Source organism: Mycteria americana, chromosome 13, assembly GCF_035582795.1.
Source record: "Mycteria americana isolate JAX WOST 10 ecotype Jacksonville Zoo and Gardens chromosome 13, USCA_MyAme_1.0, whole genome shotgun sequence".
In the NCBI taxonomy this organism is placed as follows: Eukaryota; Metazoa; Chordata; class Aves; order Ciconiiformes; family Ciconiidae; genus Mycteria; species Mycteria americana.
The window spans coordinates 17136552-17163753 of NC_134377.1; the positions used below are offsets into that span (position 1 = coordinate 17136552).

General features: G+C 38.2%; 1 protein-coding gene across 16 annotated transcripts in view; it reads left to right on the forward strand.

Moving 5' to 3' along the window:
* Positions 1-27202, forward strand: part of ARVCF (ARVCF delta catenin family member) — a 295496-nt gene that overhangs the window by 85162 nt on the left and 183132 nt on the right. For 15 of the 16 annotated variants that reach the window (XM_075516535.1, XM_075516537.1, XM_075516534.1 and 12 more), the window contains one exon: positions 23107-23172. The exons of the other annotated variant lie outside the window; for it this stretch is intronic. The gene's annotated coding sequence lies outside the window, so the exon portion shown is untranslated. The remainder of the gene's footprint in view (positions 1-23106; positions 23173-27202) is intronic. 16 annotated transcript variants of the gene reach the window in all.

Consider the following 27202-nt stretch of genomic DNA (forward strand, 5'->3'; position numbering starts at 1 on the left):
CAAAGAGAAAGATGGAGGTTTTCCCGGATGAAATCAAAATCTGTTTATAAATCTCAGGAGAGCGATTCCACTCTTCTGTTTTATAGGAGAGTAAGGAGCCAAGAATATGGAGGTTTCTAACACATACACATAGTAATACATTTTATGGGCACCGTGAACTTATCAGGTGTCAGGTGTTAGCAGATTGATTGTGTTCTGTGTCATTGCAGAAACTTAGCTGTATTTTTTTTCTTTTTAAATATCATTGTGACCACTGTTCTCATTACACCTACTAAAATAGAAGCAAAAGACACCTAAAATAATATCTCTCAATTGGATACTTGATTTAGATTGATGTAGATGTTGTTTAGAGCAGAACTCCACTGCGTGCATAAACTAATATTTAAGATATTTCTGTAATCAGACTTCCATTGCTGGATTGAGATATGTACTCTGATTTATTATCTGTACAAAGGAATTGCCTAAACTGTAAATAGCTGGTGATGCTTTCTGTCCAGAATTTGAGCTTTGTGATTGACTCAGTACCTGAGAAAGAAGTATTAAGCTACAGTACTGATTTTGATTTGAAGTTAAATGCTGAAAATTCATTGTGAAGTTGTTAACAGCAGGGAGCTGCTTTTGTGAAGAACTAAATTAGAAGCTTTCAAATCCTTTAGTACTGACAGACTAAAGGACCTCAGCAAATGATTAAGTTTTTGTTCTATCACTGATTCATCAATAGTTGTTTTCCTTTCTGGGTCCATTATTCACAACAAAAAGATTTCAGTATAAAAGAGAACTTTACCTTTTACAATTAGCTTTCTCTTCCTGCTTGCTTCAATCCCTGTTGCCACAATCTAAGCCACAGAAATACAATTACAATATTGAATGACTGGAATTCATGAGACTATTTAGTTTTGGGAAGTTAATTTGTTGTTTGTGATGTAGGGACCCGTCTGAGTGGCTGAAAGCTAGATACCTGTGTCATGAATGATAGACAACCCTTCCCAAGCGACTTTGCTAATGGGAAGATTGCCAGTTGTGCTGCACTGCGTGTTGTCTGACAGTGGTTACTCATTCTTAACAGCCTACCTTTTGATCTACATGCCACGTGAACTTAACATCCAGCGTATCACAGAAATGAAAATCAGGTACTGCACATTAACCTGCAGCTGAATCTAACAGCCATTTTGATGCTGTCATAAAACTGCAAATTCTTGTGTAGCTTAAAGTACACCCGATTGCATCTCTTAAGCTGTTATGTTAATGTTCTGTATTTATGTATGTGCATTACCTAAAAGAGGCGAAGTTCTCAAATGGAAAATAAAGAGCCTACAATATCTACTCTGAAATGCATCTGCAGCATCTATTTATAAGCGGGGTTTGAACTGATGAACTTGCCTTATGCTGTGCCTCCCAAACAGATGGCAGAGATAGTTAGTCCAGTTATAGAGATATCATAAATCTGGTACAGCTTGAGATGCGGTATATTCAGTGTTCATCTAACTCAGTAGTACTCAATGGAGTGGCATGGAGCAGGGGGGAATCCTAGATTTAATGCCTGGATGGAGCAGGGGATGTTCCGGATATATGACCACTATGAAGATGGAATTTTAAGCCATTTTGTCCAACGGAAGCAATTACACAATCTATTTAATACTAATTTTTTATATTGTTCAGGCTAGGCATGTCTTATAGACAGCTCTGAATGGCAAATTAATTTTACTTTAGTCTGTTGTGATTGACTTGGTCTCCTGGGGCTATAAATCAAAACAATTGATGTTTAGCTTGTTTAAAGGTCAGTCATGCCCAAGCTTTTGGCTCTGATGAGCATTTTAGCTGTAGAGCTCTGCACCAATGGGGAGCAGATGAGGCAAGAAACATTTTGTCATTTTCATTTTTCCTTGGGGAAGATAAGCTGGGGAAAGGGTTGCAATCCTCCAGTGATTTGGTGAAATGGATGGGTGGTACAGAACCTGAAAACAGTCTGGAACAAGAAATCTCCTCTAACCAAAATGTTACTGAGTTAGTTCTGGTGCTCTCTGGAAAGTAAAGGGAGGAGAAAAGGGACACGGAACAAGAATTGTGCTGGCTGGAAAAAGCTGCAACACTTCCAAAACTCATAAGGAAGCATTATTGTGTGTTAAGAGTGGTACTTGCAGTGTGTGTTGCGTGAACAGTGTTCCAGCATCCGCCAGGAACCAGTTCTTGTCCTGCTGATCCCAGAGCAATGCGTCCCTCTGCAGAAATGGATTAATTTCCCATTTATGTTTACTTGCTGTAATTCCATATGGGGAAATGTGCAAACATGGGCAATGTCCTTGGGAAAATGCAGAAGGGATGCAGGAGAGGAGAAATAAGAGGGACCATAGTATGCTTGAGATTGTGTAAGATCTATTAAGGAACCGCGATAGGTAGAAGTCACACCCGTTTACAGTTCCTGCACCTGAGGGAAGAAAATATCATCTTAAAATACTGCAGAGCGGTTCAATGAATCAATAGACAAATTTTTTCTGTTACTCTTACAAAGTGTGTTTCGTATTTTGGCCGTTTCCCTCGTACTTCCACTTGTAGAGATCTTTAAAGATCTTTGCTTGAATCTCCTTGCTTTAATCTTTAGACAAATCTTAGAAACCTCAAAGCCACTCCTTCCTGGTTAGTCCAGACACAGGTTGTTCTGCTGATATCTTACTTCCCAACTCAAGCAAAGGTATCGGTTCTGGGCATTAAGACTTCATTATCGGATTCGAGTGGACTTGTACCATTTTTGGCACTGAAAAGCATTTTATCCAGCAGTATGATCAGAAGGAGACATAAACACATCTGTCCTTTGCCTGAGGACTTTAATTCCTTTATTTCTTCTAGGAGGTGTCTTCATATTATTGTTTCAAAGTCCAATATTTCACAAGCTGGTTTGATCTCTTTGCCTTAGATGTTTCTTATCAGTGACGGGACATTTACTTTTTATATCAGGTAGCACTTATTGACCTGTATTGATTTATCTTAGCGTCTATCTATTTCTATTCCATAATCACAGCCAATTTTTAATATTCAGAGTTCAAGCTGGTCTGGACTTGATGAGGTACGTGAGCCGTAAGATTCATGCATCATATGTAATTTGTTAATGATTCAAAACTTGCCTTTGCAAATATATTTTTAATTTTTAGCATTTCTGTAAACATTCTCTTGGAAAAATTGTTTGCCTGAATACTTAAGGAAGTGGAAATAGCATTAAAACTACTGAGAACAATTAAATTGCATAAATAAAGAGTCCTATAAAATATTTTGAGGCAATTACACTAAACCTGCTGTAATTATAAGGTTAAAAAGCACAATACAAGTTCTGCTGACACTCTGTAAGTCCATTTCTCAAAGGAGGGTAGTTTCAAAGCACCTCTACCCAGATTTACTGGGCTGCTCAGTGGAACCTGCTTCAAGGCACTAATTGATTAACCCTATGCTGTTTAATATTAAACAGCATCCCTTCTGTCCTAACCTGCTTTTGCTTTTCTGTCTGTTCATGAGTGGCAGAATTTTACAGAGAAAGAGTAGCATGAATTTTATGGAGACAGTCCTTCAGTTGAGCTAAATGGATACTGAATTGAGTAATAGAAAATCTTCCTTGCTTCTTCAGCAGGGTGGGGGGGGTGGGGATATGAACCCCGTGGAATAATGCCCGTCATTAACTAAAAATATTAAAGCCAAGACATGGTTTTATATACTGTTGTTTTTTTCCTCTATCTTGATCCTATAATGGACATTTTGACAACTAAGACTAATACCTCCTAGCTGTCCTATGATTTTCCCATATGTACTCTAAGGCCAGAGCTATTCGAGAATGCGAGGTTATTTGGAGTATACGTATTCAGTGTATTTTCTACAGCATTAAGAACAGTTCATCGTACATGAATGTTTAATAGAAAAGTAATAATAAAAATCCTCTAGCAATGTGCATTGATATTACTAGCAGAGGGACTAGTTTTTCTTCATCCAGGCAGGCACCAGCCATCCTAGAATACTGCTTGGATCTGCCAGGAGAGGGCACGTGTTACCCAGGGCAGGCCACGACTCCCATCGTGTCCTGCCCGCTGCCATACACCACTGGGTAACTCCAGAACTGGAGCAATTTCAGGCGCTAGCCCAAAGAAAGGCTTGACATTTTTCCAGTTTCTAAGGTCGGTTGCTTGCTCTTACAGGCTGACATTCCTCATAGCAGTTTGCACAAAAAATGTTAAGTGACCACCGTAAAAGAGAAGCCTGAAGATTAGCTGCAAGAGTTTTTAGTCCTGATCCTACTCTATCTTAACAGGGTTCCTGGCAGATCTAATTTCATTTGTGTTGTGTGGAGTTAATGGCTTGACAGGTACAGGGATATTAATAAATAATTCTTAATTATAAGGTGTATTGAATGGCTAAAAGAGGAGATAATATCTCTTCATGACAATATTGTGCGTAACACAGCTAGCCTACCAAGTGAAAAGGGATAAAATAATAATTTGCACAGTCAGATGTTTTGAAGCCACAGAGGCAGGTAACAAGATTTGAACATCATTGATTCATCTGTGAGCAGAACCAGAGTACAGGCAGCGAGATCAGCAAAATAACCTGCTGGTGTGTCAATTAAATCTCTCTAGTAAACAATCCAAACAAGGGAAATTCTGCTTTAGGCTTTTGCTGCCTGTTTCTATAGCAGTAGCTTATTCACTACTAGACAATTCTAGTGGTTAAATAGTATTTGGGGTTTTTTGTATCTTCAAAGGACTGTCTATCAACAAGGTTTTGCAAGGACTGTTGCATTAGATTTCTGAATTATCCCAATTTTAGAGAGGCAGAATAAACAGTTAGCAAGCAAAGTTTTAAATTACAGGCAAAAATGGAACAGAAGTTCATAGTTTTCAAATATTTACCTGCTTGGACCACTATATCTTGGACACTGCCTAAGATGGACATATATTACATATATTGAAAAAACAGATGATTTAGCACACAAAAATCACAATGTGATTTTTTTTTTAAATCTCCCTTCAGTCATTTTGTTTTTAAAAATAGATATGAAGACTTGAAATCGTTATTGAATGCCCCAAAAAGTGCTAGTTGAATTTTATGGGGTTTTTTTTGTTTGGTTGGGGTTTTTGTAGCACCTCTGATGCCTAGTCATGGACCAGTACTGCATTTAGGTCTTAGAGACTGGGATTTATAACCGACCATTTAATATTTTGAAGTTACCGTGAAGGCTAGGAATTGAGATCCAAACTTAATCTCTCTGTGTCAGCTTAATTAAACTTGGTTCTTCTGTATTTACAGAAGCAGAAGGACTCAGTTCAATATGGAGACATATTACAGAGGAGCGCCTTAAATTAGTTTCACCCATGGTGAAGTGTGCAGCAGTCAGGGATATGTTTAGAACTTTGTTTCTATTGCCTTATGAAAGTCCCAGGTGATGCCTGAGATTGCAGTGCACCAATTTCTTTCTTATCCTGGAGAACGTCCAGAAAAAATGATGAAAAGTTGGTTGCAGGCAAAACAGACAGCTTCAGAAGACCCATCTGAAGTGCAAAATATTGTAAAGACTAGACTGTGTTAGCTTGTAAAAAATAAATAAAAATAAAAAGTAGTTCTAGATTACATCACATTAAAATGTAGGCCCATATGGCTTAGCTCTGTTTAGCTTACTAAAAATACAGTATACTCCCAAATGTGCCTCAAGTTTCTTTTTGAAAACTCTGTGCTTCTCAGGTTGTCATGGGAGCTTATGAGACAATACTGAGAAGAAGATTAAGGAGAAAAAAAGAGGGAGCTCTGGGCTCAACGCTGTGGTGGAGTGGAGGAAGGAGAAAACCGAAGTCACTTTGCCAGTTTCTCTATGAGAAAAGTAGTATAATGCAGTAGAGGAAATATATATAAAACTAATACCTTCCATACTCAAGTGTTCAGAAGCATCCCCCAAATTTGTAATTTGCAATCCATTGGGGATTGTATAATTCCCTGCCTTCCTTGCAAAAGAGATCTTTTGACTGAAAGATTCCACGTTCAGGGATCTGACGGCAATCCACTGTACTGCACCATGTTGCAAGGAGTTCACAAAACTCTTCCTGTGCAGTTCTGTAGTATTTGGGCTGTACTATAGATGCTTCTGCTGTAGTAGAACATCTAGATTCAGTATCCAGGATAGCAGCCTACATTCCTTCTGCGTGTAACGTTATCCTGAGAAACTACTACTGTAAGTTTGTCTCTGTACTTTTCCTTGGCATCAGCTATTGGCCACTGGTAGAGAGTAGGAGTCCAGAGTACTGGAATAGCTGAAATATTTAAGGGCAGTCTTATACTTCAGTAGACTTGAACTGGTGTTGAATTTGTTCCAGCTTCTACATATTTTTAGATATTGTAGCATGAAATTTCACACCCCCCAAACCGTGGCTTCAGGGCAGTAGCACTCATGCGGCCAGTTTTCCCAGCTCCAGTAGGACTAATGGCGTGAGTACAGGGTGCAATTCTGCACCCATTCTTTTCTCATTTTTTAATAAAACATGTTAACTGTCATAGCTTTGCTCTTCAAAGTAAATTTTGACACAGTCTATACATTTATTTATAAATTTCAAGTACAAAGGGCAATAGTTCTCTGTGTAATGAGACTCTTCACTAGTACCTGTTGTCCTGGGCAGTGTGTATATTAATAAAGAGTGGAGAAATTTAAGTCCAAGGGCTGCTGATGGTGAGCAATTCTGAGTAAATTGGTATAATAAACTGAAAGGGAAGCACAGCACTTAGAGTGACATTTTTAGCTTGTTCACATGTTTCTGGATAAAGAGAATTTTTTTAACGATCTGATTTCTTTCTCAATTGGAGTCAGAAGAGCAGTTTTACATAGAGAAGGAATAATATGAAGGTTACACAATTTTGCAGTAGATGTAAAAACTTAGTAGGGCTATGGCAGGGGAGTGAAATCTCAGGGTTATGACTGGGTAACATATTACTAGATATGATTCAAGATGAACACTGTACCCAATTTACCTCATTTGATTCAACTGCATCCTCTTTAATGAAATGGAAACATAAAATGATCAGGTATTCATCTGGGGACATTTTTCTCTAAATCATGAAAAAGTATTCCTCTACCCCCTAAATTAGTTTAATTATTTCCATTTAACTGTGATTTTTAAAAGTCTCACAGTTTCAGATTCAGCTTGACAGTTTTGGTTGCTTTTATTTTACTCCAACGTTCAATTTCTGTAATGGAGAGAGTGACTGTATCTGATCCTACCTTTAGTAACAACTGTCTTGATTATGGACGTGGGTAGCTGTTTATCACTGCTGTTGTTTCCATCAAACCCTGATGTGTGCATTGGACACACACACACACACAAAAAGGTAATTTTTATTGAGACTTGTTGCAAAATAGTTTTATAGGATGAAGCTATAATAGCTTTATAGCATTTATATACTGGTGGTATATCAAAAGAGGGGAAATCCTGTGGCTGACTTAATTGCGAAGAGCAACACACCAGATTATTCTTCATACATTCACTCTATGGTGAGTTGTATTATTGCTTCAGTGTGCTTTCAAGACAGGAATGAAACTGCTCTGTCACTTTTTTTAAAAAACAGTCAAACCTCAGACCAAAAAAACCTCAAGGAATGCCGTCCCCCCGGCCCAGAACAAACCCCAGCAGACAAACCCCCGCAGCCCAGCCTACGCCTGTTTCTGTACTGGGTAACGTATTTGATCTAGTTATATGCTGCTGTCTTACATGGTTCCAATAAGCAAAATCTTCATCCTTTTCTTCTATTCCCAGTTTTCCAGATTTAGCCTGGGTAGTTTCTGCAGTCTAATTCTCTTACAGCCAATTAAGGTTGTCTAATTTTACAGCAGAACGAGCTGATGTGATCTTTTTCATTTCTGTGATATGAAAAATCATTAGAGTCAGTTTATAAATTAAAGAGAGTATTATATACATTGAAGTGAAATAGCTGAGTTAGATACATAGAAACTGCATGAAAAAACCTGTTCCTCTTCTAAAATAACTTAAGATTTCAGCAGCACTGTTATAATTTGAAGCATACTCAGTAATGTGTGTAAGCCTGTATGTTTATCTGCCATAGTTACGCTGAAAATGAAGAAGTTAAAATCTTCAGATTGGGTTTCATTGTTCAGCCAGCGCATGCAGCAGGCCTAGTTACCGCTTCAGTCTCTTGGCACTCACATGCATTGAAACTACAGTTAATGAGGACTCTAGTTACTGAATTTTCACAGAGGCTCTGAAAATGACTTCAAAGATGTTTGAACACACCAATTTGTGTGTGCAGGAAATCATAAATGCATGTGGAAATATGTACTGTTATCTACAGGTTTGAATTTTAATGGCATTTTGTGGGTTCCCTTTTGAGCTGTCCCATTCTTAGGAGTCAGCATGGCGATCAAAGAATAGGAATATGGATATGAAAGTAACAAATTATTTCTAATCCCGGGTTTTGCTGTGCATTTTACCTTGGATACATTATGGTGTCTCCAATAGCAATTACCGGTGATAACTTTACTTGGAAAATACATCGAAGTCTCAAGTTGAAAAAGCTCTATAAATGTAAAATATTTGCATTATGATGTTAATGGTGGTATTTCACTAAGTTCTTATTGATGAATGGAATTATAAAAACTTCTTCTGCTTTTTGTATATTCAGCATACTTGTTTTTTCGACATCAGACAGTATTTTGAGTTTTCTTAGGGATTTGAAACTTTAGAGTTGAGTTTGCTGACAGCAGCCTGTGCAGGTTGTGAAAGAGGACTGTGACAAAGAATTCTGTGAGTTAATTATCTTTCCAAATTGTCCATTTGGAATGTGGCAAGATGTCAGATCACTTTACTTGGTCTTTCTGCTTCCGGCATAACTGACTGATAGATTTCAGAAAGAGGTTAAAAGAGGTTAATATATTTCATGCTTTCAGTTCCATAAAGCTGGAATCTGGAGGTGCTGTTTGCCACTGTATACAGCCTTCTCTATAATACAGTTTTCTTTCTTCTTTTCCTTAACATTTAGGGAGGGGTGGATCTTTCACAAGTATGGACTTAGGTGCAGCTGAGAAATGAAGATGTAAAAAGACATGCTAGAATTCTGTGTTTGTGATGTCTCCATTGTATGCAGATTACATATGCATATAAATTAATAAGTTTAATGATATATAGTCATTACAATAGCCAGCTCCTCAAACTGAGCCCACAGTCGGAGTTAGTCTAAATATTTGCATGATTATGTCATTATAGATATTAAGGACCAAGCATCCTCCTGACATTTGTGCTTTGAATTACTTTGAAAAGTGTCCATAACTGCAGCCTCTTAAAAGGGTGGGCTTTTGGTAGCAGACCACTGCTTTTACAGACCTCTCTTTCAGGGGCTGAAGCATTTGTTTGGGATTTGGAGGTTCACGTGGCGTTGCAGCGGACAGACACGCACCTGTGCAATCCATGTGCAGCCAGGAACATGCCTGCTCTTTTGTATGTGCTGCATGGTGAATGTGTTTAAATAAGGAACATGGCTTTTTAAATTTCAGTTGCTGACTGGTATCTGCTCATCAGTTTCTAAACAGTACGTGCTCCTTCTGTAGTTTATTCACAATATTAATGCAAAAACAGATAGCCCGATCAAAGCACGGATAGCAAAACAGGAAACATAAGCTGTGTGCCTAGGTTTGTGAGAAGGAGAAGAATGGCTGGAGTTCAGGGGAGTAATTTAAGAACTGAAAGACCTAGAAAAAAGAAGGAAGAATATAGGAAGATCTGGGAAGACCTATAAGGAAGCTTATAGGCTTCCTGGAAGTTTTCTACGTTACTTGGTTTTCTGTTTTACTTTAGATGAGTTAGGACTAACTCCTCAACAAGCAGTTGGGATTTAGGTACCTAAAGAACTTGGTGAACTTGGGTCTGAGTTTCTCTTTGTTTCACCTCCCAGTCTGCAAAACAATGATAGTAGCACTGCGCTGCCTCAGAGGCAACACGCACCCCGTTGTGAGGGTAGCCATAATTGCAGATCACAAGGCAGATTTTTGGGGAATGGTAGCCAAGTCAGTGGGTTTCCTGATTTGGAGAAGCAATTACGACCTCACTATTGGGATTGCTTTGAAAATCACCTGTCAGAGATACAGGGATATCACATGAATTGCTGTTGTGAGAATCACAATACTTACTTGTCAAAGCAGTCTGTTGAGCCTGATAGGCCTCGCTTATGCCTGAAATTCTCGATTGACCCAATTAACCTAACTAGTCATGTTTGAGGGTGGACAAAAACCATGGGAGTCTTACAGAATTGAAGTATACCTTATAACATCCTGCTAGCTTAAATATAATCAGAATAATGCATGTTTTCTACAAAGAATTTAAGTATCAAATCCATTTAAAGTCTTGGCAGAGCACTGTGTCCAGCAGCATGGCCATTACTGTGATTCCATTCAGCTTAATATATGCAAACCAGAGAGCTGCAGTAAATTGCAGCAATAAAACTTTTGTTCCAGCAGCCAAGTTAATCATTTGACTCTTCATTGGAGTGACTGTGTGTTTCCATGACAATTGGATGGGATTATGATTGACGCACATACAATTAAAATCTGCCCTTCAAAACTGTAAATTGCAGAGACCTAATGAAAGCTCAGTCATATTCTTAAACAACTTTTCATGACAAGAATGTTAGATTGCGACTTCTACCAGAAAAGGTATTGCAATTCGTAGGTCTCAACACCAGTGACCACAGCAGCGTAGTATTAAGATTGATTGTGGCCTTAGCCTTAGATTTTGATCCCACCTAAATGTGAACTTTTATTCTCTTATTGATTTAAACCTCTGTGGGTTTGGTGATTTCTTTTAATTAACATCTAGAGTGAAATTATGTAGTTCTTGGGACAATCTAATTTCCCAATGACTTCATATAGAGCTGTGCATGGTTAACAGTTGGAGAGACTATTAGGTTTTTTAATAGTAAGGTTATGCATATACCAACTCTAAGAAAATCTATACTATAGCTTTACCAAAATGTACAAAAATTTATGGACATTTTTCTGGACAATTAAATTTTATTTAATAACATAAAATTCATTTTATGTTATTAAAACTCTGGTACTATTAATCAAAGTATGTTAATAGCAGGGTTTCAGTGGAGAGTATATTTGCTTCTGTGCTTTCTTTTAGTGTGTGGGTGGCCTCTGGACACATGGAAAAGTCCATCTCCCTTTCTAAGGGACCAAAAAATTAAGACTTAGATGACGCCTAGAGGGAATAGCAGCTTGTTTTATTTTATCCTGGAGATGTATTAGCATTATATGAGGAACCTAATATATAGGAGCTTTGCAAATTTTTTTTTAGCCTACTCAGGGTGATTACATTTTTTTGACATCAAGTAAAATATTATTTGTTCGTTCATTACAATTATTCTAGCAAGTCGCAGACAAGTATATTTTTGTGCCCTTTTGCAAGGCTAATACGGTGTCATTATATCTGGTACTATATTTGTAGGATCAATTTCATTTCTGTATGTTTTGAGATCTGAGAAGCACCTACAGCCTGTGACACTGTTGTGACTGGAAATCAAAGTATCTTGCTGGTTTCCAAGGTACTCGTATGAAATATATTTTCTTTTTCTAATAAATAACTAGTGAAGCTGAGGTTTTTTGAGACCAGTATTTTTGGCCTCATCAATCCTTTGCTGCATTTTCGATGCCACAGAAACCAGAGACATCACTGAATCATTCAGGAGGAATAATATAATGAGAGAGGAGAAAACTAGCATCTGAACATTTGTGGTCTGCCACAGCCTTCTAATGATGGAGTCAGGCTGGAAGCTGGCTTGCAAAGTCCCACAGAAGTGTCATGACTGTAGTGTTTGCAGTTGCTTAGCTGCTTACATTAAAAGGCATGCGTCCAGATTAAAAGAACAGATGTGCAGCCATATTCTGTCTCTTAAATCTGAAGATTATAAATATTTAAGATGCAAATAAGACTTGTGTGATAGAGTTATTGCTTCTGTATTTTTGACAGTTAGGCTGCATTCGTTAGTTTTATCACACTTGGTGCTTGTTAAAAGGACACCGTCCAGGCTGGCAGAACTAAAATTAGAGCTGCCAGCTTTTTTACTGCTTTGTGGTTTCCTGTGTCATCTTATGCCCCGTTCTGCCTGCTCCATTCCTGTGAGCTTGAACTGTTAATGAGCAGTGTGCTTCGAGAAAAAGGTTCTATAAGGCACCATATCTCAATTACATCTGAGACCAGAGAGATCAAGAGTGCAGCACGGTCTATCCACACTTTCAAATGCTATGCAACTGTTAGTTTCTCTGACCTCTTTTGTTCTCATTTTATTTCTCTTTGTTGTGGGAGAAAAGGAGAAAGGTAATACGGTACTGAAAAACTGATTGAACAGGTATATCAAATGTATACTGATAAATACATAAATTTTAAAAGCAACGCAGTTCCACACTTACTAATCTTACCAGGAATGTGTATTAATCCTACTATCGACACAAATAGCACGAACTATAGCATGGTGCGAATGTATGTGAATTGTTTACCTGTTCATTTCTCTTCTGTTAATTACCTGTTCCCTTTCCTGACCAAGTGATAGCTCTGTAGGACAGACTCAGTGTGTGCTTCCTTCACTGTTAACCTTATTTTCCTTATTTCCCTGCTTGCGTGTATTTTTTTTTCCTCCTTGTTTTTCCTCTGCCTAGCCACAAAGTTCTCTGCAGTCACTAAATCAGGTATCAAAAATATTAATTAGTCCATTGCTACTTCATGCCTTCTAATATTTATCTAGGCAAGTTATCGCAGCAGCCACACGAAACGCATCCACTGAGAGGGATAAATACAATGATTCGGGCACCACTGACAGCCATACTGACAATTCTCTGTTTTAGCTCCAAAAGCACTTTGGCACACGCTTCCATTGCCAGTTCACGCTTGGCACTACTGCTTCTGTTGACAGGGGAAATGTGGGTCCCTTGAGTGCCTTTCCTTGCCAGTGTTTCTGTGTTCTTCCCACTCACAAATTTATTTGGTGTCAGCATGTTTCATTGCTGGGCTTTCTAGCATGTGCTGTGCTCTTCAATACTACCACTGCTGGATTTGGTTGGTTAATTTGGCCTTTCAAAGGCATCTTTGGTCTCTTGTTTGTGTCTCCACTAGTAACAAAATGCAGTATTTGGGACTCTGTGGGGTCACGCTGTCACTGAACTAGATTAACCAGTTTACTGTAATTGCCAGATTTCTAGTGATCTGAGTCCACAGGTTTTAAAAAACAGGCAACTATTGAAATAAATCTAGCTTTTTTTGGCCCCCCCCCCCAATACTGGCTTGTTGTGCTGTCAGAATCCTAATGCACTTTCTTGTTCAGGTTTTCTCTAGTGCATCCCTCCCAATATTTCTTAGAAAATGCAACAAGAAGTTGCTTGAAATTAGCAAGATGTCAGAGTTTTAGGAATATGATTTAATTTAATCTCCCTTCATTGGCCTTAAAGATAAATATAAAACCGTGTGGGTCTAAGAAATTGTTTCAACTTCTTTACAGTAGGATTGTAATAACTTTTCTATATCAGAACAACTACAGCAGTACATGAGAGAGAGAGAGCAGTCACCATAAAAAGGGAAACAATATGGCAAAGCAAATAATTTTGCTTCAAAAGTGTCTGGATAACCAAATTCCTACTGCTTTCACATTTTAATCCTTTTAAAAGAAGATGCTGACCTGCTTTTTAGTGTCTAAAGACCAGATTAAACCCAACAAACTGTTATGATTCTACAGTCCTTAAATTTACGAACTGAAAGCAGTAGGAAACAAGCTATGTTAATAAATACAGGTATTTACCATGCTTCAATTAACATAAGATTATAGGTACTTACGTAACCTTTTTGCAGATGTGGTAACACATGCTTCTGGAAGCTAATATTGCACATTTTAGCTGCTCTTGTTTGTCCTGGGGATTGAAAAAAACTGTAGCCAAGTATTTGAATAAGTTGGTGTATCTATAAATAGCCTAAGTAATATGACTGCCTGGTAGCCTGAGTGTGTTAAAATGAAGCATGCAGTTTGTAAGAGTTCTGGGACGTGGAATACACATATTGTCCCTATTTCCTTCTTCAGCAAGCTCTCTCTGCTTTGTGTGTGAATTCCCAGTTTGCCAGGAAAGGTTACTAAGCTCTGATCTAGAAGAACTACAAACAATTGGTTTCTTCTACCCTTAGATATTCTTCCTAGCCACCTCTTTTACATTCACAGAGCAACGAGTTTGGATGCTGTTTATATCTTTCCCTGGCAATTGTTTTTCATTTTAGATTGCTACAGTACTTCACCTTTAATTTTCACCTTGCTTTATCGAAGCAATTTATATTAGTGATTTTAATCTGTGCTCATGTAACACCGTTTTGTGTGCCTGACTGAGTAGAGATCCTACTTTTTCTCTTCATATGAACTTCTCCCTTCAGGTCATCATTAATAAACAGAACTTACCAAGTTATTTTTCAACAAAGACAAATTGAAACATTCTTATGCAATTAAATAGAATGTACATAATTTTAGTGTAAGTCCAACAGCCGTGCTACACTCTTTCACTGTCCCAGGTGACAAATTTCACATCCTTGCAATTTCTACTAGCCAAAACCTCATTAGTAAAATCAATGCTTCTGTGGGACATAAAATAAAATTTAAAAAAATGCCAGCACATCTGAAATAATCTGACTACTTGTACCTTTTGATTTCCTAACCATTTGTATGTAGGTTGTTAGTTTGGGAATGCTCGTTAGGTTTAGCTGCGTACACATGCATCCACTTGATCAGTTTTCTGGAAAATGTATGCATCTCCTACTGTCCACGAGAGTGCTATGGATTCTGCAGGTTTGCTATGGGTCTTCCAGTTGTTTCAAGCTAGTTTTCTGTGTTCTTGCTTAAAAAAAAAAAAAAAAAAAAAAATCCTGCTTTATGTAAATAACTGTAGGAGTTGGAGCTGTGACTGAAGCCTCATTCAATTGTCTGTCTTTCCTAAGGACGAGAGGAAGCCATCACTCATGTGTAAAGGATTAGTTTTGAGATTCAGGAGATTGGCTTCTCTCATGGCTCTGACCTTCAGTAAAATGTCATTCTCTGTGTGATTTCTCCAATCTTACCTGTATTTCACATTCCTGTCTTTTAACTTCGTTAGCATGTAATGGTAATCTGTCTATCTATGGCAGACGGTCTTACGCCAGTTAGAGGGGTTAGGTACCATTGTGCTAGTGACTACTTTAAGTGTCCTAGTTGTCAGCATAGACTAGTAAGACTGTTCAGTACGAATGCAGATTTATGGAGAAAATACAGTTCTTAAGCAAGGCTACCCTATAATTTTATTCACAAAATGTTGCTGGTTGTTAGGCTTTCTTTCAGGCTGGTTTTCTTCTTCCATTTGGGCACAGAGAGTGTGCTCAGAAAGAACTGGACATTTTTCAAGTACGTATTTTCAGTAAGAAATTTCCTAGCTTGACAAAATATCTGGTGGCTGCTTTTTGTTCAGAGTTGAGACTTTGCCAGCTTAATTGCCAGGCCAGTAGATGTTAGCCACTGGCAGTCAGCGCAGCATAATTAACGTGCTAGAATGATGTCAGAAACATCTGACAATGTTGACTGCAGAGTGCTTCTGGTTATTGTAATCATAATGAAACTGTTACAGCATTGTGCTGCTTTATAGCAGCTAATCTATGTTGTATGAGTACAGGAAGATATCAATTGTAAATTGCAGTTTTCTTTTTTGAATTAAAATTGTCAACAAAGATTTTCTTTTTATAGTTTACTTCTAAAAATTCCAGCTTGCTTTGGGAAGTCCATGCTGAAGGTGTTAAAGACACTCGTAACTTTATAGTTTGACTCTACAGTAAATGAGTTTAGAACCCAGTAGGGTAGCCATGACACGTGTATTAAACTTCCCTTTTTTTTTTTTTTAGGCAACACCTTTCTCCTCTTCATCAAAACATTTTCAAATAGGAGCCAAATGGGAGAGCTTAATTTCTCAGTTCTTTTTGTCTACTATTTCAATTAAATATGACAGTGAATTGAATAGGTTGCCTCAAGAAATTCAAGTACAAACCCTTGGCTAAATTCATAGCTGGCGTCTGCTGTATTTTGTGCCTTGCAGTCAGTGTTGAACTTGGCTATTCACCCACACATTAAACAATTTGCTTCTTTCCTCTACTCCTCCTTACATTTAAGACTCCTCCTTTCTTATTTTCTCTCCTGGTCTCCTTTGGTGTCTTCTGTCCTTCTATTCTGCTTAGGCTGCAGCCTGCTGGTCCCCTGCGCTGGGGCAATAACCTTGAATTAGGAAATCAAGCTCGGAAGCCATTTCTCACCCTCCAGACTGTTGATTGGACTTCTTGATTGGTTAGGAAGCTGTGTAATGCTGAAGTTAAAAGTCTTCAATAAGCAAAGATGATACGGCTTTTCATGATTGGATGGCTGCACTGAACATTCATATTTTAAAAATCACTTTAATGGTATTTATATCACTTGGAAGCATTAAATTTAATCATGCAAATTCACTGTATAACAGAGTTATTAATTAACAGGAATAAGATTACTAGTACTAGTAACTAGAAACTGCTATTTTATTTAGAAAACAGCTCTTCTGCAAAGCACATTTGTCAAATCTAAAATAATTCTTAGAAATTCCAGTTTATTAGTTTAATGTTAAGCTTATGTTTGGAGTTGAACTAGTTGGTGTATAATGTAATGTTGGGGGAAAAAAGTGTAAACTGTAAGAAAGGAAATTAAACATATACTCAGATCTTACATAATGTAAGTTAATCTTACTGATTGACTCTTGGTGTCAAAATCCATATTAAGTGCAACATTCTTCAGCAAATGTATTTGAAAGAGGAATGATTTGTATGTGGTGGGTGATTCAGCCTAGATTAAAAAAATAATCTGGAATTTTCTTTACAATCACGAACCTAAAGCTTTGTCTTCAGCATAACTCTGTCACCAGCACTTGCTGTTCTTCTCGCGGTGTCCATTATCGCTTGGGTTTGCTTGACGCTGGGGAAGGCCCTGCTCGCACTGGAAGCGTATTGTGGGCCAGAAACTCTCATTCTTGCCTAGCAGGAGTTGAGCTGAGGCGTGTGAACCTCACAGTAATTCAGCAAAAACCACCGAATCCTGCAGTGGCCCTTCAGAGCTATGAAATGAAGGAGATGATAAAGATTTGAGTTTTGGGTAATCATATACTCACGCACTCACAACTTCTAGGAACGAGAAACAAAAGCCTATGAAGAGGCTCTTGGTGTTCAGCCAGTAACTTCAGTGCTGTTGTCTGAGGGTTTTTAAGCACAGTTACAGGCCTAACTGTGCCCCTTCTATCCAGGCTGAACAGTCATGGAAGTGATTACAGAACTGGGGCTGGCTTGCTTTAAGAGAGGAATTTCTCCCCTGGAGAATATAACCAGCTGCAACCAGAGTTTCCCGCAGTTGTTGTGAACTTTACTGGCACTAATGTTGTATTATCACTAAAACCGGGATTTACTTTTTTTCCTTTTTTTTTTTTTTCATTTTTCAAGATTAAATTTCATTATAAATTTTGGAAGATCACCTTTGCGTCCCATTTAAAATTAATACATATATCCTGTTTCTGTAATACATATAAGGTGACTTTGGTTACCCCATGAAAAGCTATCATGTTCAATGGGGATATCCTTAGTATACTGGAAAACAAAATTAGGTAATTCATCAGCTAAATTAAATGAAACTCCATATTAGCATATAATATAACAAAATTCCTTTTCAAACTTTGCATAAAAGGGGATCAAGTGCTGCATTTTAATTTAATTGGGTGTGATGAATTCTTATGCATATTAGGCTGTAAAATTTTGAATTACATTTTTTATAATAGGTGTTCAGCTACAATTTTATTGCTATGTAAATTCTTGAAACAATGTTGTTGGCGAAGTCTCACTTATTGCATATACGTGTAATATATATGTGCACCTGTGTCGTGTTAGATTCTGTGTATACCTGCTTGTTTTTCCATTCCTAGATGTCTATGTTTGTAATGAGAAGTTTTAGGAAAGTAGTACTAGCAGCCGTCAGCAGGCTCTTGATAGGAAGATTATTATGCATTAGCTTTAAAGAGCTAGGAATGTATAATTCATGGCTACTCGGTGGATTTTGCAAATCTCCCAGTTGTGTACAGTTGCTAATCTGTATGATATGATGGAAAACAAATCTCGGAAATAGTGTCGTTTAGGTTTGTGGCAATCAAGAAACTGCAGTTTTAATGCAACTTTTCTATTTGATGTTCAGGAGAAAATCCTAGTCCTATATTAAAAACACTAAACTGTCTGGGCTTCTTATAAATATTAATTTACCAAACGCACAAAAGTCTGTGACATTTCCTTCAGTAGAAAGGATTAGCTTTAATTTTACTTGCTTGTATCATAGCACATGGAAGTGAATCACTGTACGTTTGCTTTTGTAGTTCTATATTTCATAAATTTTCTTTTAATATGCCATGTCTTTATCAGCGCACTAACGCAGTCGAGGAAATAGGTGCACCTAGTTTGCCAAAGCTAGTTCAGCCATCATTTCCTTAATAAATGATTTACGTGGCTGTTTGCATGTAATGACTTGAGCAACATTTTATAGGCTGTTGTACATTTTCAGTCCTGACATTTTAAAAAGCCACAGTTCTTATCTATGACATGTCTGTGTACTGATGCATGGGCTCTTTACGGCTTTTGGAATATTTATACAAAATTTATTGGCAGTAACTGCTGTTACCCAGAGCATCTCTTTAGAAAGGTCTGTGTATCTGTCCGTGTTGACGGAGCAGTTCAGAGCAGTTTTGTAACTTTCTGGGCGTTTTGCCACTGCTTCTGTCCGAACTTTGTCCGTGTTTGTATTGGCTGGTTTAGTTAATGCTTGCTTGCTTGATGTTAACATGCTGATTTACATTATAATTAAGAATGAGTAGGAGTTTATAAGGGAACTCAAAGTTCATAAGTAACACAAAAATAATGCTGTTTTAAATAAATTTCTAAAGATAATTGAGTGTAAATATTAGAATATCACACAGCTTGTAGTCCGCCTCTTTTGATGGAAAGCCTTGTAATGAATGCACAGTGTTGCTGCTGTTAAGTGTGGTGTGTGGTGGCTGTGTTTGTATCACATCTTTAAGTGGGAGACCTCACTTCCCATGACTGTTTCATATGTTTTGATGCAAGCTGTGACAGAGTATATACCCATATACTGAGTTGTGTAATGTAGATACCTCATGTTTGCCATCTGATATCTTATATAAAAGCAGAACTACGCTGTCAGTCAGAATATCCTACATTTGTCTGTGAAATAAAATAGCAGTTTAGCAAATAAGGATATAAGGAGAAGGAAGAAGGAGCTTAGGGAAAAAAATTCCTTCTCCTCACCACCTTGTCTCTTGGTTAAGAAAAGTAAGTCACAGCAGAGGCAAAATACGGCTCAAAGAATACTCTTCAGCTCTGCCTGTACTTCTGGTGATTTGTCTGTGACAAAGTCCCTGCCGAGGAAAATATACAATTGGAGGGTGTGAGCTGCTTGCAATCAATACGGACAAAACATGGACAGACAAATTTAACTTGGGACCAAGTGAGCTCTTTTCCACTAGTCTCTTTTCCATTGGTGTAACTCTTGTTAACTGAAGTTGTGCTGTCTGCGATCACTGCTGTAAGCGAGAGAAATGTTAGTCCATTAAGGCTGATTTTGAGTTTTAAGTGCGCAGTGAGGGCTGTAGCTATGAATCTGCAGGTAATTTTTCTGTTACCAAATAAATTACATCATCCAAATTCTTTATTAGTTATTTTAGTGCCAGAAGTGTCAGAGAGAAGCTCATTTGAGTGACAGAAGGAGCCAAAGATACAGGCTTTCCATTCATGCCCTTGGCAAGATTTTGCAATATGTGCTTATAGTAGTGTTGCAGCTGAATTGAAAAGTAGTCTGCTTGTCTATCCACACCATTTTATTGTCGCTCTTACTTATTTTGGACTTAACTACTTGCCTCACACTTGGCAGTTTTAATTGCACCTATTTCTATGCACAGGCGAGGAATCCACTCAGTGCCACAGAATGCACTTCGTTAGTGGTTTTGTGTAACGCTGTCTCCATGTCACTAATCAGCAGGCTAGCGCAGCGTGAACCAAAGGCCAAGCAAGTCCACTGAATTCCGTGGATTTACCCATGCTTTACCTGTCTGAAGACTGCTTCTCACACAACTGACTGCGCAGTAATCATTTTCAAGAACTGGGTGCATGTTCAGAAGCTTTTTGAGTAAGGAATCAAGAAGGTACGATGAGTGGATTGCCAGCACAGTCCAGGCTTAGCGGATGATGCAAAACAAGACATTAGGAAAAGCGAATGGTAGGACAAATTGCTACAGTACTTTCCATCATGCTGTTTGTGTAAAAATACTGATCTGTCACTGCTGCATACACTTGCGATGGTGCAGCATCAAAATTTGTCCCTAAGCTTTCCTATAGTCCAATAAGCTGCTCACATTCTCACCACATTAGAAAGAAGTTTTAATAACTAATTATGTTCACTGGAGGAGGAAAAGAGAACGATGTGATGGTTGGGATGCAATTGTGGAACTCACTGAATGGCAAGAAATTGTTTGCTGATAGATGCTTTACTTTCACATGAATTTTGCAGTGTCAGTATCTTGATGTTCTGTTAAGTTCCTTATTCTGAAACTACTTATCTTAATTAGTTATTATAGCTAGAGACTAATTGTCTAGTTTCATTTTTTTAGTTGTTTATTGGCAAGCAAACATAAAACTGCTCAGAATCTCTAACAGTGTGACCGGGGTAATTAGTTACAAGTGAGAGCTAACAAGCAATTTGAAAAGGCATTACAGGTTTTTCTCCACCTTTCTCATCTGAGAGCTGTAAGATACTTGATTAAAGTCAGCGATAAAAGTGTATCACTGGAATGAAGCAGCATTGGTGTAATGAAGTACAGGTGTTTTATTACATGTCACGTGGTCCAAGCTGGTGGGTTTTTCCCCCTCCCTCTCCCTTGCAGTACAGGTCATGTTATCAAATGGACAGCACCCAAGGGTTGAAAAAGGGACTTTGCAATAGAGCCATGAGCCTCAGCAAGCTCCAGGCTTCCCAGGATTTTGGGCTCAAGCTCTCAGCTGGCATCAGCCAATATAAACCAGCACGTGGTTTCTCACTGTCGGTGAGACTGCACCCACGTGAATACGGTGAGAACAGCATGGGCTGTCAGCAGTAGCTGGTCCAGTTGTTTGCCATAACCCAGACAGCACTTTAGGGACTGTCACTCACAAGACAGAATAGTGCCCGTCTTGCACGAGGAGGTAGCCCATGTGGTTTTGAATTCCTGTCAGAACTCTGCTGACCCACCTCTTCCTTTTATCCCCAGCATGGATGTGTTGTATTGGCAATGCAGCCTCCTCCGGACTTGCCTTGATCATCTGTTCTTATCTTATCTTATTGCTAAACTTTCTGGTTGCACAAGGTATTGAATGTTTTAACAAAAAATTCTGCTTAAAGAATAAAATGAAACCACTAGATTGGTATTGAAAAGACAAGTAGGTGTTTTTCTTGATAATCAACACTAAATGTCAGACTATACAAATGTGATTATCACTGTAAGACCACCAGTAATAGTGTGGGTGTTTCTTTTCTGAAGTACCTGATACCTCATGATATTTTTTATATATATATATATATATTTTTATGAGATCTTGTGAAGTAGGAAAATGCAGTTTCTTCCCAGATTATATGATAAAAAAAGGTTAAATAGCCCACAGCCATACATGAAGGCTGTAGTGGATCTGGGTCTTACCCAGTATGTCCCAAGTCAAGACAGATGCCTTAGGCTGCTTGTCTTCTTGACTCTGAATGAACTAAAAGAAAAAATACAGGTGGAAAAGGAGGAAGGAAGAATCAAGCAAAGTATTTTTTCAGTAGTTTTTGTCTGCTCCAGGTGACACTAAACATAAATCATGAATTATTTCTGGCTTAAAAATGGAGAATATTTTAATAAAATACATAAAATTAGCCTACTTAGAGGAGGTAGTCATACTCTTATGAGACAAAAGCTAAAAGAAATTAGGCTTCCAAGAAACCCTCAGTTTACCTCAGAGATGTATAATTTTGGTTTAGCACCTTTTTAGTTACAGTGAGTCTGAAGGGTTGGAGTGTTTTTCTGTCCCGACACGTTTATTTGGCCTTACTGTACCTTCCAGCTAAAGGAGGAGCGGAGAGGAAGGGTCTAATGATGAAGCCATGTTGCAGGCTGGAAGTGGAAGCGTAGTGGCATGTCTGTTTTATGGGTAAACTTTAGCCTGAGTAGGACTAAGCAAGGATGATCTGCAGGAATCACCTACTCGAAATGTTCTTGGTCTCAGAAAGAGAGAAGGAGACTGGGAATCCAAGACAAAGCATCCTGCTTGTTCTCTGGATGAGAAATGTCTGGGATAAGAAATGCTGTAATGGGAATACTACCTGAAGCTCAAACAACAAATGAGATGTTGAAAAATGTTGAGTTCTTCCTGGTGAATTTCAAAGGTGGATGTCTTCCTGCCCTAATTTCTCTTATTTCCTGCTGCTAGAAGAAAAAATGTCAAACGGGATGAGGTGTATTTATGTAGCCACAGTTGACATTTTTAGAGTCACTAGATGGTATTTAGACCTGGATGACTGAAAATGCTATGGTGTGTGCTTATGAAGGAAACATTTTTGGCTTTTAAATCTATGAATCAATGGGGGATTAAATATATATTGGATTAAATTCTAAGTTTGGAACCGTTTGATATATGCACATATGGGTGGCACTGGGACAGAAATCAAGAGGATTGGAAGAGCTAGTTAGCCAAACGAGCTCTTCTTGTGGAGTTTGCTTTCTGTGCTCCAGTTCCATGGGATTTTCTTGGGGTTTCAGGTGATGGTGGAATAGATGTCAGAAGTAACACTTTTTTATACACCAGCACGACTCAGGAAGGGAAGGGGAATGAAGGGGATATATTTCCACTGTATTATGTAAATGTTATCAATTATTTAAAAATAATCCACTCTTCCTACTTCCCCTAGATGGAATAAAAATGTCTTTTTTGTTATGTTTCTTTGTTTCTCTGTCAGAGTTCTCATCGAACCAAGGGAGAATTTCTATCTTAAAGCCGCTAGAAGAACAGAACACTATAAAAGGTACTGTGTTTCTGCAGTTATGTACCAAGTCTCTTGAGTATTTTGCTGATTTGTCATTATGTATGTTCTTTTATTTTTTTTAAATTATCTTTACACCTCTCAGAAATTCATTAGTTTCCATGCTATTGAAGGCCTACTAAAATTTGTTTTAAAATAGTAGTAGAATGGTTGAGGGGCAGAAAGAAGGAAATACCCATGATAAATCTTAAAACTGTGGAACTAGGAGAGGAACCTCTGTCATTCTATATTGTGTTGAGAGCTGAGGCTCTGGCAAGGGTAAAATTCAAGTGCTAGCTGAGGAAAACAGGGATGACAATTTTCTCTTTTGTGAGTTCCCACCATCTCTGATCCATGTCTCCCTTCTCCTTCTACCATGGAAATCCTCATTAGTGTCGTTCTACCCCTGACAGAGCAGGGAATGTCTCTTACTGTGGGACTTCTTCCTGCGGCCACGTTTACAGCAGGTGGACTCTAAGCATTCACTTCCTGTCCTGTTCTCCGCTTGTGCTCGTGCTTTCCTAAGGTTTTTCTGTACCCGAACAAGCTAAATTAAAGGCTATGGTTATGTCTTGCATCCCACCTCTTTCTGCTGTAAGGGTCATACTCTTAAGATGTGTCTTCCTCTCTCCATTCCCTCCCTGCCAACTATGTCTCAGCCTTTCTTGAGATCAAAAGGCCAGTCCTCTGGTTGCTTAGAGGATGACCGCAAGCATTTTCAGCTGCCGTGAATTCACCTCAGTACTTTGGTGTGTCTGTTAAATCTGGGGGCTTGATGGTGAATAATGGGATTAAATATTGAAGTACTCTGTTGTTTGTTTTCCTGAAATATTACTCCCTTCTGGGTACTGCTTTATTTTGCTCAATGTAGGTGGACTATAGTTTTAGCCAAGCATTCTTCAAAAATAATCCTCTGAATAACAAGTATCATGTTACTGATTTTTATGAAGTTCTTTCCATTTTCATTTGATTATTTTTAGATTAAACATTGTCCCTTTTATATATGTCAAAACTGAAAGGGTATATAGCCCATTTAAAGTTTCAAAGCTGTTTGTAAGAAGGATTCTCAACAGAGTTCACATTGTATTTACTAACTGAATTGTTTGCTACTTACCTCCATTACGTAGTCTTAATGAAATGAGTTAAAAGTGTTTATTATAGCTGGAATATATTCCTATTCATACAGCGCAGGATTTTAATTTTCATATAATAGAGGGAATTTGTTTTAAACATTTGAAGTGGCTAGACAGTTAAAGCAAAATTATTATTTTTCCCACTCAGCACAGTTATCAGCAGAATTGTTATTAAAAAGGGATGTTTGAATAGAAAGTTGGTTCTTGGAGCAGATCTTCAGTGATCTGAAAGAAATATTTCTGCTTCCAAATAACTGTAATTAGGCACTAGTGAGAAGTGCATTCCTGGAAAGAAGTAGTATTATTGATGGGCGATATAAGCTACAAAAAGCGTTAAGATTTAGTCAAAGACACAGAAATAGGATAGCCTTGGAAGGGCTGAGGTCAGTGTCTAACTATAGCTATCTGGGAGAAAATGATCTGTCCAAAAGACAATTGATAGTGACCCCCTAAATCCAACACTTTCCCCAATTCCTACTGATTTTCGGATCAGGGTCAACCTCACCTCAGAAGACGTAGTTTAAATGTGGTAGCTGTCCTCTTGAAATGGAGGCTTATGATAAGGTCAAGTTCAGAACAGGTTTCATAGGCAGGAGAAGAGGGATGGGAAAAGGGGGAATCCCCGGCGGTTCGGTATGGGTGTTGGTATCCTGCCAGTTGCAGGGTGCGGTAAGCTCCGCCGCCCTTTCAGCTGCATATGGAGCAGAAGGGAGACACCGTAGCCCAACAACGCAGGGTTGCTGCCTGATAGCAAGCTGCTTGACCGTGTCTTCGGAGCCACTAATGGAAGAAACTTGCACAAAATTTTCTGTGCCTGATATGAGAAGCAGTCGAATTATTCTAGCTGAAGTTTTTCTAAAAGAGAAATTGAGCCTGAAGGAAAGATCTACCAGGGAAAACTTCAGCCCAAATGTTTAAATTTTGATAGAGCTACAAGCCAATGAATAAAAAGGTCTTATAATGAAGATATGAATCCTAGTTGTGAAAATTGCTATTTGCAGTGATGTAATTCACAAATTATTTTTGATAAATGTATGAATGTAACACTTCGCAGACCAAGCACAGCACTGCATTTCTGCTTCACGCAAGTGAAGATCTAAACGAGTAAAGAACACTTGAGTCTGGACTAATCAATGGGGTTACTATGGCGCCTTGATTTACCCAATGATATGAACGAGACATGTCCTGAACATTATTCTCTGAAGGCTGTTTTGACTGTCAGTGTAACCCCAGAGAAGCCAATATGCTTGGCTAATAGAATAGAAAATGCTTCTGAGTGATAAAGTTTTCTGCTTCAAAGATTCGCAATGTCTTGCACCTGAAAAGAGAGAAGTTAAATGGGCAGTTCTTGACATTGCTTCTGCCCCTCAAACAGGCAGCGACCCTCTGGAGCAGGACGTTTTTGCAATGTGTAACAAAGACTGTTCTGTTGGGCATGTTAGAGAGAAGTTACGTGCCAAAATCCATCATATGGAATGATGAGTCCCTCCGAGACTATCATTAAAATGTATCTGGTTTTCCTGCCTTTATATGTTTATGTATGAGCTGGATGATTATTCAAGACATCAGATGAGCTAAATACTTGTATTTTGCTCAGATATTATTTATTAGTTCTCAAATGCGTGTTTGCTTTGTAACACTAAAAAGCTGTGGCATTAATCAGCACAAACTTGGATTGCATCCTAAACTTACAAGGGTAAAATGAACTTGGATTGCATTTTAAATTTACAGATGCCGAAACAGTGAAGTGTCTATCACTGCCATCTTTGAATCTGCACATACAATTGCAGAAAGCAGATCTACAGTCTTGGTCTAATGGAGTAGGTTTACTTAGTGCCTCAGGCGTCCAAATTTAGCTTGGTGAAAAAAATACTTGATTTAGAATAAGACAGATGTTACTGGAGAGAATTAGAGCTAGTGGGCCTCATTCTGTTTCTTCCCTCTTTTTGTATTGCTTTAATCTCCTCTTCATTGATACTGTTCCTGGTTTAAAGCAATGTAAGGTCAAAATCTGGTTGTTTTTAATGAGAGAGGATGAAATGTGGGAGAGTAATGCAGTAGGATTGGTTGGTGAGCAGCTAATGAAATTCATTTGATTTAGTAGCTTCAAGAATTAAACATGAATATTGACATTTTTCCTTTCCTGTTTATAGTAATGTTTTCAGTTCCCTGGTGGAGCAATACAGCACCACACAACCCACCAGATACAACTGTGAGACTTAACAAGACACACGTTTAGAAAAACAGGAGAGGGTTTTTTGTTTTGGTTTTTCTCCTGAAAGCAGTAAGAAAACCACAGGGAAGATGCTTGCTCTGAACACTTCAGAACTGTGATTCCCCCACGCCCCCCAAGTCGTCCCCTTCCCCCAGCAATGCCAGTTTGTTTATTGGCGTAAAATGCTATGGGAGGTATTAAGTATTTGATTCAGATGGGTTAAAAGATCTGTTTCCTTTTGATGCATTTATTCACATTAATCTTAAAAGTAGTAATTGGAAATGCCCTCATAAACCCTGAGATTGGAGCCCTAGAATTAAAAAACATTCGTTATTACCCAGGAATGTAGCTATGCAGTTTTATTAGCCTTTCTTCTACTGTAATCTATGGATCTCATTTAGCTGCATGCAGCCCTGTTCTTCTCAAACATAAAAGGAAGGAAATCTCTCAATAGCCTGAAATCAAATTATCTCTCTGTGTTAATCTACATGTAAAACACCCAAGCCCACTTCTTTAAAGGAAAATAGTTTTACTGATAAGCAAAGCTAGACTGTGTGCTTTGGATATGAGAATTAAGTGGATTTTTTTTTTTTGTCTGCAGAGAACTATTTATAGCATCAATTAACTCCTCATGGTTGGGATAATTCATTTGACACATCTGTTGCTGAGCTTAAACACTCACTGT